The following is a 22,017-nucleotide window of genomic DNA, read 5'->3' on the forward strand; positions in this document are numbered from 1 at the left end:
CTTTTGGAGCCGTTTTGAGGCCGTAAACGACATTTTTTGGGGAAAATGGGAGCAACATGGGTCCTTAGATTGATGTTTCTCTTACCAAAGTTGTACTCCTCGGATAGATCTTTCTAACGAGGTATTGTGTGCGTCAAACGGAGATCATATGCCAAAGTTATGGCCCTAGGAAGTTAATGTACCATTTTACCCAAAACGGGGCCCATAGTTTGGCGCTTCATCTCCTAGGGTTAGGTTTCTGGATGTTTAGGGATTTCCATTATTTCTCAACAATAAATAGGCATTCAATCCTCATTGTAAGGCAATTCAGAGGCATGTCGCCGCCACATCTCTTCTCAGAGATAAGCTACCATCGCCCTACCTAGTTTATTCCATTTCTGTTTGTAAGCATATTTCAGTATTTTACAGTAATGAAATGAAGTATTATTTATGCTACATCTCTATATGTATGGTTATATCTGTAATTTGTTGCATTCCTGTTTAAATCTGGATTAGTGGTATCACAGCGGTCTGCTCTTTCTCTGTCTTTCTTTGCATGTCCCCAACGAGGTTGGGATATAAGGAGTTATGGCTTGAACTGGTAGAACCTTTGCAAGACCAGCCTCGCAAATCCCAACGGCCTCCCATGGCGGATGAAAATAAAGATGAGGGGATAAGAGATCATATCAAAATCTTGCTCGAATAGGGTCTCAAGCGACAAAGGAATACGATGATGGACAACTTTGCCCAAATCCTTCAGTGGCTACCCAGGGGCGCACATCTACTTCCAGCAGCTACTCTGGAAGTGCTAAACCCTTTAAGGTACAATTTAACTTTGGCATTCCCATATTTGAGGGTTAGATAGATGCAGACACCGTAGATAATGGTTAAATCTGTTAGAAGGGTATTTTTATGTTCATGATTTTTCCGGTTGGGAAAGGATTACTTTTGCTCTTCTTAAAGCTGGCCCACACATCAAGGACTGGTGGGAAACCTACTGCGAGAAAAAGGATGAAAGTACGGCCTCACTGTTTTCAGCTGCACCCACTTGGAATTCATTTCAGGCTACCATCAAGGAGCAATACTACCCTGTCGAAAGCTGAGGATCAATACATAAAGTGGACCACGTTGCAACAGGGAAGGGTCCAAGACGTGCCAGAGTTTACCAATATTTTCCATACCCTTTGCACAAAATTAGCTATCAAGGATTTGGAGCAGCATTTGGTACTCAAATACCATGGCTGCCTACACAGATACATCCAGGATGAAATAGAATTCATGAACATCTCCTCGCTTGGCACGGCATACCGATATGCTGTCAAGATCGAGCAAAAGTTTAAACAGAATAAGTGAGACTTTGGATCCGCGAATCCAAAGCAAGGGAAGGGTGTCCCCAAACCGTAGAACAAAGGAAAAATCCAAGGCAGGGCGGCCCAAGACAACCTGCCAAATATACAAGCAAATAGCAGTGCCGCGAAGCTAAAAAAGGACACAGGAAAGTGGTGTGAGTTCCATAAGAGCTCCACTCACAATACAAGTGAGTGTCGGGCCAAGTAGTCACTGGTGGCCAAGCTAAAGGTTTTAGAATCATATGAATGTTCCAACTCTAAGTCAAAACCCGACAAGGGGAATGACAAAGCGAATCGGGTTATCGATGTGGAGCCCAACACCACTGTTATCACCACGAAGATCCAGAAGGAGGAACCTGAAGATCCAGAGGAAGAGGAGGACCTCTTCCACTCCCAGATGTGGGTAAAGGGCTCCCCACTATAGTTCATTGTCGACAGCGGGAGCCAAAAGAATCTCATTTTGGTAGAAGTCGTGAAGAGGTTGGGCTTACCGACCATAGCACATCCACAGCTGTACACCATTGGGTGGATTCACCAAGGATGAGATCTTTGCGTGAGCCAGCAGTGTTGCCTTCCATACAACATCAAGCCCTTCATGGATGAGGTATTGTGTAACATTTCTCCCCTTGATTTTTGTGGTGTATTATTAGGCCAACCATACTTGTGGAAACGACATGTTGTGTATGAATCAAGGCCTCATGTTGTTATTGTTACTTTGGGATATAAGTTTTACAGGATACCGAAGGTAGTATCGCCTACCGCCATCTCTTTGGTTATTGCAAAACAATATAGAAAGCTCATTTCCAAAACCAGGAAATTTGTTTTCCTAATGATACGCCCTCAAGGAAAGAAGAATATGGTGGCCACGACCTTCAGATAGGGCCCCTCCGCACGACAACTACAAATGGACAAGGTCATGGAGTGTTGGCATTATGGCACAGGTTTGGAGCTATGGCACAGATGTTGTCCTTGATGGCAACTCTCTTTGGTAACAGATCTCAGTTCAGGCTTTCAGAATGAAGAAAAAGATATATACGCAGGTTCACCTAGACAAAGGCGCGTATACACGCGGGTTAGACGTTACAAAGGCGCGTATGCGTATACACACACTTTCATGCAAGTAAAAGCGCGTATATGTTGGAGAATTTACTTTTGGTCAGTGGTAGTTAGTCCTTGGTATTTGAACCTATGGTTTTGGACCATGGTATCTCGTCAGAGGTGTTGATCCCAAGTATTGGGTCCTTGGTATTGTTTATTATGGTTTTGGACCGTGGTATTGTGAAAGTTCCAAGACTATAAAAGAGGAAGGAGATCATTTGGCAAAGTATAATCTGAATTAATTGAATATCTAATAAGTGCTAGATCTGAATTATTGGTGATTGAGGTTATGGTGCAGATCTGGATTTGAATGAAGGAGGAACCTTAGCGCACAAAGAAGGATAAGTTCTATTGATGGGTCATAATATTTTGGCTTCAATGATAATATCTTTGCATGATTTTGATCTGTTATATATGGCGCATGCTCGATCTATAAATCTGATAATCTGGGTTAATTAGTGTCTGAATATTTGAAAGAGTGAATTATCTTTTATAGATCTGTACGCAGGTTCAGTAAAGCGAAGGCACGTATACATGCTGGTTCAGTGAATGAAAACAGCGTATACGCAGGTTCCTTGAAATGCAGAAGCGTATGCACGCAGGTTTCAGGTTATTGAAGTAGCGTATATCTTTTGAGTTGTGATCTAGCTGCTTCTGTTTATTGCTACAGTGTTTTGGGTTCAGAATTTGGTGTATGGTTACTGTTACTGTGTTTTTGGGTACAGTTGTCAGAGAAGTATCTACTTGATTCAGTTCTAATTGGTGAAAAGGAGGTTGTTTGATGCAGAAATTGTTTATGACTATTTGATGTTCATGGATCCAGTCTGAAAATTTATGAAACGTGGTCCCTAGAAGAAAGAGAAGGTTGTAGCCTTCTGTAGGCCAGCACCTACGTACTAGTATCTTGGCTAGTGCAAGAGCTAAGGGGGTAGTAGCTCCCTTCAAGAGAAGCTGGAGAACGAGAGAGAGTTGTAGCTCTTTGCAGGTTGTAGCCTGCGTACTGGTAAAGGACTGCACCAGTACATTGTAAAAATAAGTTTCTAATTAAAAGAAGATAGAGACGAATTGCAGCAAGTGGTTTTCACCCACATTGGGTTTCCACCTTATATCTTGTGTTCTTGTGTGTGATTGTCCTCTGCTCTGTTTTACTGTTCCTGGTTACTGGTTATTTGATTCTGATACACAGATTAACAATCAACATCTGACAGATAAATTAAATTATAAGTTTGCATTGTATACGCGGTTTTCTTTTGACATAGTTGCGTATATACACGGGTTTAATTAACTGAAGTAGTGTATATTATCTGAATTTGAAAAATGGAATATTTGACTTGATAATACTGATTCACCCCCCCTCTCAGTATTATTTCCAACAATTGGTATTAGAGCAGGTCCTTCTGAAGAAGCTTGATCGCTTGAAGGAAGATCCATCATCATGAGAAACTACGAGAGAGAAGCATCTATCAGGCCACCAATCTTTGACGGGACAAACTTCGTATATTGGAAGGTAAGAGTTACTGCCTATCTTCAATCTCTTGGTACAGAAGTCTGGGATATCATAGATACAGGGTACACTTTTCCATCAGCAACTCCTACAGATCCGGCTGAGAAGAAGAAATATGAAACAAATGCAAAGGATTTCAATACTCTATTAGGATGTCTATCTCAATCAGAATTCGTGAAGGTTATGCAGTATAAATCCACAAAAGAAATATGGGACAAGATTTTTCTGAGCTATGAAGGAGATGATCAGGTAAAACGAGCAAAACTTCTAACCCTCAGAATTCAGTATGAAAATCTCAGAATGCACAACCATGAAAGTGTGGCTAACTATTTCCTTCGTGTAGATGAGATTGTTAATTGTATGAAAAATTTGGGTGAAGAAATAAAAGAGGTTGTTGTGGTTAAAAGGTTCTAAGATCTTTGTCCCCTAGGTTTGAATCTAAAGTTTCTGCAATAGAAGAAAAAGAGAATCTACGAAACCTTACCATGTCACAGCTGCACGGAATTCTGACTACTTATGAAATGAGGAAAGGAGGACCATCAGACAGGAGAGAAGCTGCCTTCAAGGCTTTAGGCAAAGGAGATTACTATGAGTCAGGACATGTGTCAGAAGAATAAGAAGAATCAAATTTTGTCAAACACCTTCAACGGGGTGCTGGACGATTCCGAGGTAAGTTACCTTTCAAATGCTTTGCTTGTGGAAGAGTCGGTCACTATGCTGCCAAATATCCTCATAAGGATAAGATTGACAAGGGAAAGGAACCTGTTAGATGGAACAAGAAACAGAATGCAAATAAGAAAAGCTATTACACTCATGAAGATAGTGATGGACTTTCAAATAGTGACGAAGATGAATGAGGTAATAATTATAAACTTTTAATGGCTTTTGAAGATGATGATTACATGGATGCTATAGATGAAGAAGGTCTTTATGAAGAGATTTATAATCTCAAAGTTTGTTTAGAAGAGAAAAATGTGATTATTGATTCTTTGCAATGTCAACTGGCTGAAAGTGAAAAACATCATGAAAAATTGGAATGTGAAATTGTTGGTCTTAGAAAAGAGATTGAGAAAACAAAAGCTCTTAATCTTAAATTTTTTAAAGGATCTGAAACTCTAGATGAGATTATCAATGTGAAGCGTTCTCCACTAAACAAGACAGGGTTGGGATATAATGGAGAAGCATCTCAAGCATCCACCTCCAAAAGTTATCTTGATGCAGCAAGGAGGGGCGAGCAAAGGCCTAATAGAAATCATCAGGTAAATCAGGGACAGTTTACCTCAAGAATGAACAAAGACTATCAAGAAAATCGGGAGCAATCTACCTTAAGGACAAACAAAAGCCACAACAAGCCACAAGTAAAATCTTCCCAATTTGCCTCAAGAATGGACGTCAGTAAAAACTACAATCGGTTGGGTGATAGATTTTGATAGTCGCAGGAGTTTCTTCAATGGTCAATGTTTCTCTTGCCATAACTTTGGTCACAAAGCAACTAAATGTGTTTCCTATAAGATAATCATGACTAGAGAAGCTCAAAAACAAAGAAGTATGACTGGAATCACGAAAAGGACCTATAACAACTTTTCCGCCCTTGAAAGTGAAATTGAATGTTCTATTTGTAATAACTTCGGTCATGAAGATTCTGAATGCAGGAGCAGGTTTCAGAACACAACTCAGAAGGAACAAACCTCAAATGGCAGAACATGGAGAATGAAGGAACCGCAACCAGAAAGATGTGGGATAGCTTTATATGGAGAAGGACAGGAAAATCAATGGTACATCGACAGTGGATGTTCGAAGCATATGACAAGTGATAAAGAAAAAACTTCAATCATATAGTTCTTTGGAAAAAGGAAAGAAAGTTTCTTTTGGAAATGATACCCCTGCAGTCATAAAAGGAAAAGGCATTGTTCAGTTGAAAGAAAAAATCAAGGCTAGAAATGTTTTGTATGTTGATGGCTTGAAGAATAATCTACTGAGTGTCAGTCAGATGTGCGATCAAGGAACTGAGGTAATATTTCGATCAAATGGATGTAGTGTTCGTGATCTTGATACAGGAAAAACAGTGATCAAAGGCATAAGAACTCCAAATAATTTATACATATTTGAAGAAGGACAACAACAATGCTATTTGAGCAAGAATGGTGAACACTGGTTATGGCACCGGAGGTTGGGGAATCTAAGCTTTTCACAAATAAGGAAAGCATGCAAATACCAGGCAGTTCGTGGTCTTCCAGACATCAGAATTCCAAACAATACAATATGAAAATCATGTCAGTTTGGTAAGCAACCCAGAACTAACTTCCCTGAGAAAGAAGGATCAGCTAGCAGGCCTCCTGAACTAGTCCATACAGATATATGTGGTCCATCTAGGAAAATGTCACCTCGAGGAGAAGAATACTTTATATTATTCATTGACGACTTCTCCAGGATGGTTTGGATAGGACTTATGAAGCGCAAAGAAGAAGCCTTCGAAAAATTAAAATCTTTCAAAGCCTTGGTTGAAAACGAATCAGATCACAAAATTAAGTGCCTCAGGTCTGATAGAGGTGGGGAGTTTACCTCGAATGATTTTTTTTATTTTTGTGAAGAACATGGAATAAGAAGGGAATTCTCTACAGCTAGGACTCCTCAGCAAAATGGAGTAGTGGAAAGGATGAACAGAACGGTTCAACAAATGGCTCGTGCTATGCTTGATGATTCTGGAACTCCCGCAACCTTCTGGGGTGAAGCTGCATTTTCTGCGGTTGTTATTCTCAACAAAACAAATGTCCAGGTGAACAGCACTCAAACTCCTCATGAGCTCTGGTATGGTGAGACTCCTTCGGTAAAAAAATTCAAAATATTTGGAAGAAAATGCTATATTAAGAATAATGATGAACATCTTGGCAAGTTTGAACCCAGAGCAGATGAAGGCATTCTCCTTGGTTATTCTCCTCACAGCAAAGCATATAAGTGTTACAATAAAAGGCTTGGAAGAATTGTTGACAGCATTGATGTAGTGGTTGATGAAGAAGGAAACATTCCTAGGCAAGTAAATTATGAAAATATTGAAGTGGATGAAGACCATCCTTCAAATCAGACTGATGATGAAGAAGAACCTCAAGAGGCACCAGAGGAACAGATAGAAGAGAAGACTCCATCCAGGTTTGTTCAGAAGAATCATCTAGAATCTCAAATTTTGGGGCAGAAAGAGGTAGGTATACAAACAAGAAGAACAATTGCAGAAGCCTCAAGCTATTTGGCATTGCTCTCCTCCACTGAACCACAAAATGTAAAAGAGGCATGCAAAGATGAATGCTGGGTCAAGGCAATGGATGAAGAACTTGAGCAGATCGAAAAGAATAACACTTGGTAGTTGGTTCCTAGACCAAAAGATAAGAATGTCATAAGGAAAAAATTGATCTTCAAAAATAAGTTGAATGAAAATGGGGAAGTGATTAGAAACAAGGCTAGACTTGTCTATAAAGGGTATGCTCAACAAGAAGGAATAGACTTTGAGGAAAATTTTTCTCCCGTTGCTAGACTTGAGGGCATCAGAATGTTCCTTGCTCCCTCTAGCTTTCAGAAGTTCAAAGTATTTCAAATGGACGTGAAATCAGCCTTTCTGAATGGAGACTTAGAAGAAGAAGTGTACATTGAGCAACTAGATGGTTTCATTCTTGGGAATGATCCAAATATTGTATGCAAACTAAAAAAGGCTATCTATGGTCTTAAACAGGCTCCAAGGGCTTGGTACTACCGTTTGAACAAATATCTTCATCAACAAGGTTTTTCAAAAGGATCAGCAGATAGCAATCTTTATATAAAAATTGAAAATGACAAATTGCTAATATTTGTTGTGTATGTAGATGATATTATCTTTGGCTGAAATGAAGAAGCTATGAGTCAAAGCTTTGCCTTGGTGATGCAGAAAGAATTTGAAATGTCTTTGCTTGGAGAACTGACATATTTTCTTGGATTGCAAATCCAACAAAATGAAGGCGGTACCTTTTTGTCTCAAACCAAGTATCTCAAGAAGATCTTGAAGAAATATGGCATGGAAGATGCAAAACCAGTATGTACCCCCATGGTTACAGGATGCAGCCTCAGTGCAAATGATGAATCGGCAGCAATGCATCAACCAACCTATAGATCTATGATTGCAAGTCTACTTTATTTGACAGGTACCCGACCAGACATCATGCATGCAGAGGGAATAGTTGGAAGATTTCAGGCAAATCCAAAGGAAACTCATCTTCAGGCAGTGAAGAGAATTTTCAAGTATCTTCAAGGAACTCAAAACTATGGCTTATGGTATCCTAGAGATACAGATCTCACTCTTCATGCTTATACAAATGCAGATTGGGCTGGAAGCGTGGATGACAAAAAGAGCACAAGTGGTGGTGCATTCTTTATGGGTTCCATATTAGTATCTTGGTTCAGCAAGAAACAGAGTTTGGTTGCTCTATCTACAGCTGAAGCAGAATATGTGGTTGCCGCATCTTGTTGCACACAACTCCTTTGGATGATGCAAGCTTTGCAGGATTTTCAAATCACTTGTACTCCACCTATCTCCATCTTATGTGATAATACAAGTGCAATCAGCATTTCAAAGAACCCAGTCATGCATTCAAAGACCAAGCATATACCGATCAAGTATCACTTTCTCCGGGAACAAGTGTTGGAACAAAAGGTCAAATTGGAGTATGTTCCTTCAAAGGAACAAGTTGTTGATATTCTCACCAAACCACTGCCCAGGGAAACTTTTGAATATCTCAGGCAGAAGCTGGGAGTAGTTGATGCATCATCTTGTTGTTAAATCTTGTCTGTTTCAGAGAAAAATGGGTGTACGCGAGTTGCCTGAGGAGGATCCGCATACATACGTCGGTTTGTGCAGAGACAGCCGCGTATATGGAGGTTTGATGGATATCAGTAGGGATAGGCTCTGGTTGAAGATATTCTGATATGGGTCTGACAGAGACCATCCGGCACAGGTTCAGGGGGAGCAGATAAACTTCTAATGATGCATTGTTGGCATTATCTTAGAAGCTTTTGGTTCTAGTTCTCAGCTGTTGTTGATTTCAGGAGGAACAAAGGCAAAGGGAGAAGAGAAGGAAATCTTGGTTGTTGATCTGAATTGTGATTGATAGATGTTTCTGCTATCAGTTATTGGTCTTGTTCTATATATTTTGTCTCTATGTCATGTATCTCTTTTGTGGTATCTCTTTTATGGTGTCAAGGTCATGTAACGGCCTATTTTGGTTTCCCCACTATGCCTGGGATGAACATGTAATGAACTTGGTTGTCATATGTAAATTTCTGATGTATCCCCACTTGGTTGGGTGATGGATGTATGTATTGAGTCTTTTGGTGATAGGAAGGTCTTTTATGATGTATAAGTCATGGTTCTTCTTGAAGAACATCTTTTTGCAGATCTTGCCTATAGTTAGGGGGAGCATGGTCAGCACAGCAGGGCAGAGATTTCAGCATGTACTCAGGGGGAGCACAACCCTTTGCCCTTGATGACAAAGGGGGAGAATGACTTTGAGGATTGTGGGGCTGCCATCAAGTCCAAAGGGGGAGATTGTTGGCATTATGGCACAGGTGTTGTCCTTGATGGCAACTCTCTTTGGTAACAGATATCAATTCAGGCTTTCAGAATGAAGAAAAATATATATACGCAGGTTCACCTAGACAAAGGCGTGTATACACATGGGTTAGACGTTACAAAGGCGCATATGCGTATACACGCACTTTCATGCAAGTAAAAGCGCGTATATGTTGGAGAATTTACTTTTGGTCCATGGTAGTTAGTCCTTGGTATTTGAACCTATGGTTTTGGACCATGGTATCTCGTCAGAGGTGTTGATCCCAAGTATTGGGTCCTTGGTATTGTTTATTATGGTTTTGGACTGTGGTATTGTGAAAGGTCCAAGACTATAAAAGAGGAAGGAGATCATTTGGCAAAGTATAATCTGAATTAATTGAATATCTAATAAGTGCTAGAGCTGAATTATTGGTGATTGGGGTTGAGGTGCAGATCTGGATCTGAATGAAGGAGGAACCTTAGCGCATAAAGAAGGATAAGTTCTATTGATGGGTCATAATCTTTTGGCTTCAATGATAATATCTTTGTATGATTTTGATCTGTTATATATGGCGCATGCTCGATCTATAAATCTGATAATCTGGGTTAATCAGTGTCTGAATATTTGAAAGAGTGAATTATCTTTTATAGATCTATACGCAGGTTCAGTAAAGCAAAGGCGTGTATACACGCTGGTTCAGTGAATGAAAACAACGTATATGCAGGTTCCTTCAAATACAGAAGCGTATGCACGCAGGTTTCAGGTTATTGAAGTAGCGTATATCTTTTGATTTGTGATCTAGCTGCTTTTGTTTATTGCTGCAGTGTTTTGGGTTCAGAATTTGGTGTATGGTTACTGTTACTGTGTTTTTGGGTACAGTTGTCAGAGAAGTATCTACTTGATTCAGTTCTAATTGGTGAAAAGGAGGTTGTTTGATGCAGAAATTGTTTATGACTGTTTGATGTTCATGGATCCAGTCTGAAAATTTATGAAACGTGGTCCCTAGAAGAAAGAGAAGGTTGTAGCCTTCTGCAAGCCAGCACCTACGTACTAGTATCTTGGCTAGTGAAAGAGCTAAGGGGGTAGTAGCTCCCTTCAAGAGAAGCTGGAGAATGAGAGAGAGTTGTATCTCTCTGCAGGTTGCAGCCTGCGTACTGGTAAAGGACTGCACCAGTACATTGTAAAAAGAAGTTTCTAATTAAAAGAAGATAGAGACGAATTGAAGCAGGTGGTTTTCACCCACATTGGGTTTCCACCTTATATCTTGTGTTCTTGTGTGTGATTGTCCTCTGCTCTGTTTTACTGTTCCTGGTTACTGGTTATTTGATTCTGATACACAGATTAACAATCAACATCTGACAGATAAAGTAAACTATAAGTTTGCATTGTATACGCGGTTTTCTTTCGACATAGTTGCATATATACGCGGGTTTCACCCCCCTCTCAGTATTATTTCCAACATGGAGGAGTACGAGGACATCTTCACCTCCCCCGCAGGGGTTCCACTGCACTGTTAGGTCAATCACCCCATCAATTTGACCCCAGGTGCACTACTTCCCAATGGACCAATCTATTAACGCTCCATTCTAGAGAACAATCAAATGAAGAGGCAGACTCAATAACTGCTACAGAAAGGTCACATCCATCCGATTTCATCACCCTGTGGGAGCTCGATCATGTTGGTATAGAAGAAGAATGGGACTTGGAGACTCTGTATTGACTATTGTGCACTAAACAAGATCATTGTTCGTAATAGGTACCCAATCCCATGGATTGATGACCTCCTAAACCAACTAAAGGGGGAAAAATATTTCAGCAAGATCGATTTGAAGTCGGGATATCACCAGGTACCAATCGAACCCTTCGATGTGTGGAAGACTGCCTTCAAAGCCAAGGAGGGCCTTTCTGAATGGTCGGTTATTCCTTTTGAGTTGAAAATTGATCCTGCAACCTTCATTAGGTTAATGGATGACATCTTGTGGCCATTCATTAACTCATTTGTAGTGGTATACTTGGATGAAATCCTGATCTTCAACCAGAGTTGGGAAGAGCACTTCCACCACATCCGACAAGTTCTCCAAACACTACGGAAACACAAGTTACATGCCAATTTAGAGAAATCAACTTTTGGCATGACCCAGGTTCAGTATCTAGGATACATTATTGATGAAAAGGGGGTGCATGTGGATCCATCCAAGATCCAAGTCATTCGAGATTGGCCAACTCCAACCACTGTGACAGAGCTCCGCAGCTTTCTGGGTCTTGTCAACTTCTACTGCAGGTTCGTGTTGGGATTTTCTCATATCACTTGGCCCTTGAGTCAAGTCACCAAGGGAGGATAAAAAGAAAAATTCTTTTGGTCTGAATCTGAGCAGAAGGATTCACAAAGTTGAAACATTGCCTCTGCTCGGCACCAGTGCTCACATTATCAGACTTGCAACAACCATTTGAGGTTGAGACAAATGCCTCTGACTATGCTATTGGGGCAATCCTTACTCAACACAGGCATCTAGTGGCATATCATAGTGAGACACTTTTAGACACAGTCCGGAAGTATCCCACTTATGATAAAGAGATATATTCCATTGTGCAGGTCTACCGACAATGGAAGCATTACATTTTGAGGAAGGAAACGGTCATCCACATAGACCACCAGCCCCTGCAGTTCATACAGACCAAGGGAAATTGCAGAATGATCACCACCAGAAGTGGTCCACATAACTGCAACAGTTCCATTTGAATATCAATTATAAGAAGGGCAGCACCAATAATGTTGCAGATTGCCTCAATCGACCACCGATCATGGCATTAACCACTTTGCTCAACTCTTGTGGGCACGAGACTTCTGATTGGCCACTTCTCTGTAAAATCGACCTAGAATTCAGCCACACATACCAGACACCCTTGGAGGGTCAGCATGTTCTAGATTTTCACCTCCAGGATGCCATGATATGCCACCTGGGTCACCTTTTTGTTCCTTCAAGCGAGCGTGCCAAGATGATTTGGGAAGCACACTACAGTCGGCCTGTTAGGCATTTTGTGGTCAAGAAAACGGTGGCAGTACTGCAGAAGCATTTCTATTGGCTGAATCTTTGGCTGAATCTTTGACAAGATGTCAGGAAGTACATCAGATCATGCACTACCTGCACCATTGCCAAACTGACCATCAAGAATCAAGGCCTCTATACCTCGCTGCCTACCCCTAGTCGACCTTGGGAATCCATCTTCATAGATTGCATGTTGGGCCTTCCTTCTACTAAGCATGGAAATGGTTGTGTTTTTGTGGTCATTGACAGGTTCTCGAAGATGGCCATTATGGCAGCTTGCAAGAAGAATATCATAGAAGAAGCCACTGCTAAACTCTCATTTGAATGAGTGTGGGTACACTTTGGGATCCCACAGTCTATCATCTCAGATCAAGATAGTAGGTTCCTCAATGCATTTTGGTCCAGTCTCTAGTCGATGATGGACACCAAACTCACTAAGTCCACAGCCTTTCATCCCCAAACTAATGGCCAGACAAAGGTTGTCAACAAGATGATCGTACACATTCTGCAAATGTACAACTCAAAGCATCCACTCACATGGGATGAGAGCCTCCCCTATGTTTAGCACAGCTCTAACTGGGCTCTCTGTTATAGACATTTTTGTGCCTTACAGCCTCGAGCATGAAATGTCCATAATCTAAGGGATCCAAAGTCCCTAAACATGTTGTTCCTACCCCTAGAGGAACAAGGAAAACCAACCACAGCAATTCACAGAAGTTTTCCACCTGAAAACACTCAAAAAACAAGCCAATTCTGGATCATGTCAACTGCTCCACTGAGCATCTGCGCTGAATGTCAACTGCTCCACTGTCTACCTCCATTGAATGTCAACTCCAACAAAGGCTACCTGCGCTGAGCGAGTTTGGACATGTGGCAGAGTCATTCCTCAAGGTGTCAATGCCCAGGAAGCTTCCAAAATGACACTTGCATCAAGGAATTCGACTGGTGATGAGTAAGAGGTTCCAAATCTCCAAGTGGAAGCAAGAACCTCCAAGTGGAAGCAAGAACCTCCAAGTGGACTCAAGAACTGAGGGAGGGAGAGGACACTAGTCAGATCTCAAGCTGACTCATCCTCTCTCCAAATATCTATATATGGATCTCTCCTCCATGAGATCTAAAGGCTGGAATTTAGTTATTGCAAAGAATTGTTGTTGGTTTGTGGCTGGAAACATTGGGTGCTTAATGCTTTGAAGGGAGCTGAAGAAGGAATTCCATTCTGTTGGGAAGGAGATGCTGGATTGGAGCCCTATGGGTTGTATCTCTTCCTGAACCTTGTTATCAATCAATAAAGCTATCTTGATTCTTTCCTATATGCTGGTGTATTTTATATGATTGCATTAGTATATTTGATTTACTTCTAATCCTGAATCATTTATGAATATGTATATTTGCCTTTGTGTTGTGTTCTTCTCTTGTCGCAAGTAGTTGTTCTCTTGTCACAAGTAGTTGTTCTCTTGTGATCTCGTTGGATTCAAGTAGCTGTTCTCTTGAGCAAGCGAGGAGACAAGTAGCTGTGGACACATAAAGAGAAGAGGATCTAGTTCGAGGGACAACCGGAAGACAACGGTAAGTCTACCGATCTCCCCTCTTTCCCATTTCATAAAGGAAGAAATCATAATAGTTGTATTCGTTTGTTGCTAAGGCGTTGTCACACCTTAGGTGGATAGGATCGTCCTGCATAGGCATTTTTCCCCACAACAAATTGGCGACTCCACTGGGGAAGAACTTTTTATTCATTTCATTTGTGTTTCCGTCATTTGTTTAAGTCATAGACTTGACAGCAACTCTCGAACTGCATCTTTCCCGGGTGCAAAGTAGAAAGTTGCTGCTTTGATCCAGTTGCTGGACTTGTCTATGATCTAAACTAGATCCACGAATGATTTGATGATCCTTGTGATAGTCTTTAGTACCCTCTCAAAGCATCCCTCTGTTTATACCTTGCTTGTGTTTCTGATTTGGCCTGAAACAGTTGATTTTTGAGCATTTTGTGACCCAGAACCCAGGGGAAACGAGAGTTTCTCTTTCAGCACAGGCACTGTGAAGGCAGTCTGCATTTCAACGCAGGTCCCGTGAAGGCTACCTGCGTTGAATGTCAACTGCACAGTGTTAGACTTGCGTCGATCCAGTGTGGCTTTGTGCAGTTGGGGTTCTTTGTTGTTTATTGCCCTGTTTTGATCTCTGTTTTTTGTAGCCTTTAACCAGCATAGGTACCAGTCTGATAACACCGTTTCTTTGCTTAGATTCCGCCTCCTTTTGTACAAGAAACTGTGAATGTTTTTATGTGTTTGTGGCGTCATTTACAGTTTTCCTTTGCATGAGTAAAGTAGTCATCCTGTAGCCTTTGATTCAGATCTGATTTATAGTGATCTTAGAAGAGAGTTCATTGGTTGTTTTCAGATTGATTATAGATTTACTTTTGCTTATTGGTTTGAGTCTGTCTCTTTCAAAGTGTCAAAACAAGTCTTTATTTCGAAAATCGCAAAGTGATTGTAATCTCTTCTACCCTTGTTGATTTCGAAGAAAGTGAACTTGTTTGTATTGATCTTTTTAAAAGCAAATTCAAAGTTGTGCAAAAAGCTTTCTTTGTAGGCATTTATACTAAGAAAGTGGAAAACAAACACCTGCATTGTGCATTTTGCATTTGACAGTTTGCATGTTGGATTTAGGGAAAGTGCATTAGAGTCTGCTGATTGCTCTTTGAGAAAATATAGTGTTATTCTTTTCCCTTAGTAGCTAGGATTTTCAAAGTTGAAAGATAATAAAGCTTGCTTATCATCTTAGACTGCATTTAGGAAGTTGTATCATACATCTCGTGGTGAACCTTGAAAGCCAAACTTTAAAAAGATCAACCTAAAATAAACTGAATGAACCTAACAACGCTTTGTAACATAACGCACAACATAGAGGTCTAGGCTAGAGACGTGTTCCGGCGTCGTTAATCCTAGTAACTGTCGATCTCGTGGAAGGTGGGTGATTCCTCCTGAGGGACGATAGCGCTAGTACGAATTGTGCTCCCACGTACCGTCGCGTATATATTGGGAGACCCCTATAGGCATATATCTTTTATCCTTAGGAAGCCGTGTCGGCCGCGCTGTTGATCGCAATGCAGTGAACACAGCATTCACGAAGATTGACCGCCCGTACCCTAAAAAGTATTCTGTGGTTTTGCGAAAAGTTTGGCACACCCTCTGCCTAGAACTCCAGAGCAGTTTCTTTTGGCCTTTTTCAGACTCTATAACAGAAAAAGTCCAGCCGAGCATTTGTCACTTCGGGCTCGTTAAAACATCGAAGGAGACTAGAGTCATCTTTAGCTTTTTCTCGACTCTTTAAAACTGAAAAAGCAAGTTGTGTCTAAAGCGTCGTTAACAATTTATTTTAAACGGAACAATCACCCTTTAATTCCTGCGTTGATCTTTAGGTTGAAAAGATGGAGCACACCAACCAAGGAATTCCTCTTGGTGGAAATCCTAGTCCCTTCTCCTCTTGGGGAGATGTTGGTGCACCCCACATGGCCACATTGTCGCTTCCAGGACTGACAATTGGCCTACCAGTTTGGCTCTTTTCAACCAGTGTCGTTCAGAACACCACCATTCCTGAACAGTCGAGTCAACAGTTAGATCAGACAAGAGTTGCCTCCCAGCCTTCAACTTCATCTTCCTCCCCTCCTTCCTCTTCGCTTGACGGAACTGGTCGAATTAAAAACCAGGTTCCTAAGGAGAAGAAGGAGAAGAAGAAGAAGGAGCCTAAGGCGACTGGGGGCAAACAAGTGTCGTCTAACAAAAGTCCACACACCGCACTCATAAGGCCTAAATCGCCATGCGTCATATGCCAGGGAGACCATTTCCATAGAGATTGTCCCTGTATCCCCCGGATACTAAGGGACTGGTCCCCCCGTTTGCACAATTCGGTAGCATCGACCTCTGATAGCCATGTCGACTGCTCACCGTCAACTAGTGGGAGTGAAGCTCCAGGATAGAGCGGGAGAGCTAAATTTCCCTCCAGGCTGTGTGAAGGCGATCACGCCATCCACCGTTGTCCCTTCTTAGATGAGGCAAAAAGAGTTTTGGAAGATCGCCCGATTTTATGAGCGCATCTCCCTCCTGGATATCAAAGACTCCTGCCAAGTCCCTCACTAGTTGAGAATCCAGCTGAGCCACTTAGGTGGTCAGCCGAAGCACCTGTCATTGAAGAAGAACCGTCTGGATCCATGCCTGACAAAAGTCAAAAGGTTGATACGGCAGTTGACCCGGTTTTGCCTTCAGAGGCTCCATCTTCGAATGACACCATCACAGAGGAGAATAAAGACGACACCGTCCAGATTCTCTTCATCAGCACTGACTCTGATGATCAAGGGGGCAATGCCACCATTCCTTTATCGCAGGAAGGAAGTTCATCGGAGCGATATCCGGCCGTATGTTCGGTCCCACCACCAAGCAACCTGGTTGTGTCCTTTGATTGGAACCAACTAGGCAGACCCCGGTTGCCATCCATTATACCATTCAGAATTATTTGTCAAATATACAGAATGGTAATGGCTGGCACTATCATTGATGAGGGGGCATCTGTGAGTATCCTTTCCTCTATTGCTTGGAAAGCGCTTGGTTCGCCAGCGCTTTTGCCTGAGATGAGAAGTCTATCGGGCTTTGATAAAGGAACCAGTCGACCTTTAGGGATCCTCCCCAATGTGCCTATAACATTGAAAGGGAAGACCATTCAAATGAACGTGATGGTCGTTCAAGGACCCTTGGATTATAACCTACTCCTTGGACGAGACTATATATATTGCATGGGAGCTATAGTATCCTCACTCTTTAGAGTAATGTGTTTTCCGCATGAAGGAAGAATGGTCAAGCTCGTGGACCAACTTTCGTTTCCCGGATCACACATCGCAAATAGTCATGTACCATCCCTAAATGGTCTATTCACGCAAGAAGTGTCTCAACCCACAGTCCGTCCTCCTGATGAGCGTGAGTAATCCGGGAGGATATGACTGGAACCCAGGGGGCATGCGTCCTGGCCTGCTTCGGCAGGAAAACTTTGGGTATAGGGTAGGTTTCCGCAGGAGAATATGACTAGTCCGTACCCCATCCGTGGACGGAAGAGGGGTTGTTCTAGAATAGGATTCTTTTTTCAAAGTTACGTGTTTGGCGCCAGAGTCATTCACCCTTGTCTATTTCCGTAGACATTGCCGAGGAAGTGTTTTGTTTGAAAGAGTAACAAGACAATCTTTGGGTAACCTGAAAGAGGTAAGCCTCTCTCGATTAAAACAAATGTTTTGGCGGAGGGTAAGTAGAGGTAACCTTGAAACTCTGTTTTATACCTGGGGGCATGAAAACCTTTTGGAGTGCAAGCAAGGGGCGGCTATTTATTTTTTAAAATTTTTAGGACCTCTAACCCTTTAAACTCGTAGGATTAGTCGTTTCCAAACTTGCATAAAGAAAGGATCAGGAGCAAAGCTTAGTGAGATGAAGCTCCATAAAAAATAGAATCTTGATGAGACACTCTTATCAAATGACTGGTATAATCGAGCAGTTTTAACGCGGAATTTATGCTCGTTAAAAAATAGAAAAGCGATATCGAGCAGTTTTAACGCGGAATTTATGCTCGTTAAAAAATAGAAAAGCGATTGTGAGCAAGAGTTTCCTCCAGAGTTCAAGCTCATTAAAAAATGAACCTATCCCGGTAAATAACCACTGTGAATGTAATATCATCAGCCATTAAAGCCTTGGTCGTGTTTGCACCTGCCACCTCCACTTTTCATTTGGCCGATCGTTCACCTCCATATGATTGTTTACCCATTTTGAGGAACAGCTGCGAAGAGTGATTTCACCTAGCCATCCTTGTGACACTGCCGTGATTGGAAAATTCCAACCTGTACCTGGAATCAGTTGCTATCCCTGTTTATCACTCGTTCCTCAAAAGACGAGTCTTCTTTAAGCTCTTTTCAATTGACTCGTAAAATATGAAAAGATTGCCGAGTTTTGGCCTTCCAGCTCGTTAAAGGACAGGAAGAGCTATCCCTCCTCTAGATTTTAATCTTTTTTGGACCTAAGGGATTATTGCACAAAAAGATCGAGCGCTTGTTTTGTTCGGCTCGTTAAAGATATCGAAAACTCATCCCTTCTGTATTGTTTTATACTTTTTCGGACTTAAGGGATTAGATGACGAAAAAGGAATTTTGGAGTTAACTTTATGTACCTCTTCAGACTCTCTAAAAATGAAAAGGACCGAGTTATCCTTGTCGTTAGACTCGTTAAAATTGTTAAATAGCGACAAACTTGTCTTTAGACGAGAACGAGTTTCACTATCGCTAAGCTCGTTAAAACATAGCGATGGGCTTGCCCGAAGGGCAGGTTATAGAACAAGCATATGTTATCCTCCTCAAGCTTGACAAAAATAAACAGGTACTGGTCAGCAATGACTGGGGAAAATTGGGAAAAAATCAAGAAAACTTTGATGGTAGCAGGTCGCTCTTGAACATGACACTTTTCCTCCGTATCACAATCGGGTTGGGTTGTTTCATTCACCGGTCACATCACCATGGTCTCGCCATACCATCCATATTTAGGGTAATGCTACCGATCCATCGCATCAGTGTCGCCATATGTTCAAGACAAGTCGTTCAGAAAGAGTCAACCGGGTCCCATCCACTGCCATACATTATCCTTCATCCATTCATGACCGCCACCCTGAATCATATGTCACAGATCGTTTTCACCTCCATTAAAATCATTAGCTCTGTTCCGTGTCACTGATGTGGGATTCATTAAGGCCCTCCTGTGACGGATCGCTTCTTGTCGACATCAGCTCATTATCCAAGAAGTTGATCTAGGAACAACCCCTTCAGTACTTTGAAGCTTGCATGCCTCAATGGCAAGTTTCTCACTTCCGGCGACAGGTATACATCAATGACCTTCGACCAGAAGATTTTGTGTGGTGTTCGATGCCAAGTCCTTTATTCACACCACGTAAATTGTACTGCAGTACCTTGAGGGTCATTATCATTATCGGTGATTCCTCTCGCACTTGTTAACGGTTTACATCATTGACCGGTAATCAAGCGATTTCTTTCCATGTTCGACTTCAGCGCAATTCTCACATGGATCGACTTGTACTTAGAGTGAAGATCGAACGAGTTTGAAGACCCCGGATCTAGTTTCATCCATTTGGGCTGCGACATATATTCAGGAAAAATAAAGACATTTGACATGTACATCATTGCAGCAAATGATCATCCTACTCAAAGGATGATAATTTCACCAAAATTATCAGTCTACCATCAGACGATCATCTGTTCTATGTACAAAAATGAATTTATAAAGCTGAGCATGGGAATGCCTGCCTCAGCTAGATCATGAAAGCAGTATGAATCATAATGTATTGTATTTTATTTTATTACAGGTCTCCTCCCAGCAGATGGATGAACTTTGGACCCTCCTAGATAAAGCATTTCACCCGATAAATGGCCTCATACTTTAGGGGGGCAACTGTTATAGACATTTTTGTGCCTTACAGCCTCGAGCATGAAATGTCCATAATCTAAGGGATCCAAAGTCCCTAAACATGTTTTTCCTAACCCTAGAGGAACAAGGCAAACCAACCACAGCAATTCACAGAAGTTCTCCACCTAAAAACACTCAAAAAACAAGCCAATTCTGGATCATGTCAACTACTCCACTGAGCATCTGCGCTGAATGTCAACTGCTCCACTGTCTACGTGCGTTGAATGTCAACTCCAACAAAGGCTACCTGCGCTGAGCGAGTTTGGACATGTGGCAGAGTCATTCCTCAAGGTGTCAATGCCCAGGAAGCTTCCAAAATGACACTTGCATCAAGGAATTCGACTGGTGATGAGTAAGAGGTTCCAAATCTCCAAGTGGAAGCAAGAACCTCCAAGTGGACTCAAGAACTGAGAGAGGGAGAGGACACTAGTCAGATCTCAAGCTGACTCATCCTCTCTCCAAATATCTATATATGGATCTCTCCTCCATGAGATCTAAAGGCTGGAATTTTGTTATTGCAAAGAATTGTTGTTGGTTTGTGGCTGGAAACATTGGGTGCTTAATGCTTTGAAGGGAGCTGAAGAAGGAATTCCATTCTGCTGGGAAGGAGATGCTGGATTGGAGCCCTATGGGTTGTATCTCTTCCTGAACCTTGTTATCAATCAATAAAGCTATCTTGATTCTTTCCTATATGCTGGTGTATTTTATATGATTGCATTAGTATATTTGATTTACTTCTAATCCTGAATCATTTATGAATATGTATATTTTCCTTTGTGTTGTGTTCTTCTCTTGTCGCAAGTAGCTGTTCTCTTGTCACAGGTAGCTGTTCTCTTTTGATCTCGTTGGATTCAAGTAGATGTTCTCTTGAGCAAGCGAGGAGACAAGTAGCTGTGGACACACAAAGAGAAGAGGATCTAGTTCGAGGGACAACTGGAAGACAACGGTAAGTCTACCGATCTCCCCTCTTTCCCATTTCATAAAGGAAGAAATCATAATAGCTGTATTCGTTTGTTGCTAAGGCGCTGTCACACCTTAGGTGGATAGGATCGTCCTGCATAGGCATTTTTCCCCACAACACTCTCCACAGCTTGACTGGCCACAACCCTTTTCAGGTGGGCTTGGGATTCCAGCCACTATGTCCCATTTATGTGGCCATGCCATTTGCAGCTACTCAGGAAGATTCAACTCATGTCCAGTCCAAAACTGATAAGGAAAACAGCTTCATTGATCACATTCAACATATTCACCAGCAGCTCCACGACATTCTAGAGAAATCAAATGCCAAGTACAAGAAGTGACATGATCAACATCGGGTGCCACACAAGTTTCAAGTGGGCGATAAAGTTTGGTTGCATTTGCAAAAGAAGTGCCTTACCGGAGCCTATTGGAAACTCAAACCACTATGATATGGTCCTTACACCATTACCAAGGTTGTGGGAGACAATGCATTTGAGCACAACATTCCCCCATTCCTTGGCCTACACCCAGTGTTCAATGTGGACCGCCTTTGGCCATACTTTCCACCATTACTAGACACATCCGACATTGCAGAACAACTCACACCCATAGAGTTAAATCCAGGTTGCATGGAATGAGCTGCAACTGATCAGATCATGGACACACATATCAAGCACACTCGCCAGCAGAAGATCCAATTGTATCGAGTTGTCAAAGCAGGCCAACTCCTTCACTAGGGCAAGTGGCTCACCAGGGACCAAGTTCAACAAAAGTTTCATCATCTCATGGAGGAACTCAACGCAATGGGGACCATTGCTTCCTAATGGGGGAGGAATGATCCAAGTGGATATTGGTGGCCACCTGCCAATTCCACTTGGACCCCCACCATTGTTTCTTTCTGTTTTTCAGTTTCATTGATTGTAGCACAATTTACTGTTTTTCGCAGTTGTTCGGGTCCTGAACTTCTGGAGCTGTTTTGAGGCCCTAAACGAAGTTTTTTGGGAAAAA

Source organism: Pinus tabuliformis, chromosome 8 (genome assembly GCF_031772625.1).
Source record: "Pinus tabuliformis cultivar Carrire ecotype Pingquan chromosome 8, CPIR1, whole genome shotgun sequence".
In the NCBI taxonomy this organism is placed as follows: domain Eukaryota; kingdom Viridiplantae; phylum Streptophyta; class Pinopsida; order Pinales; family Pinaceae; genus Pinus; species Pinus tabuliformis.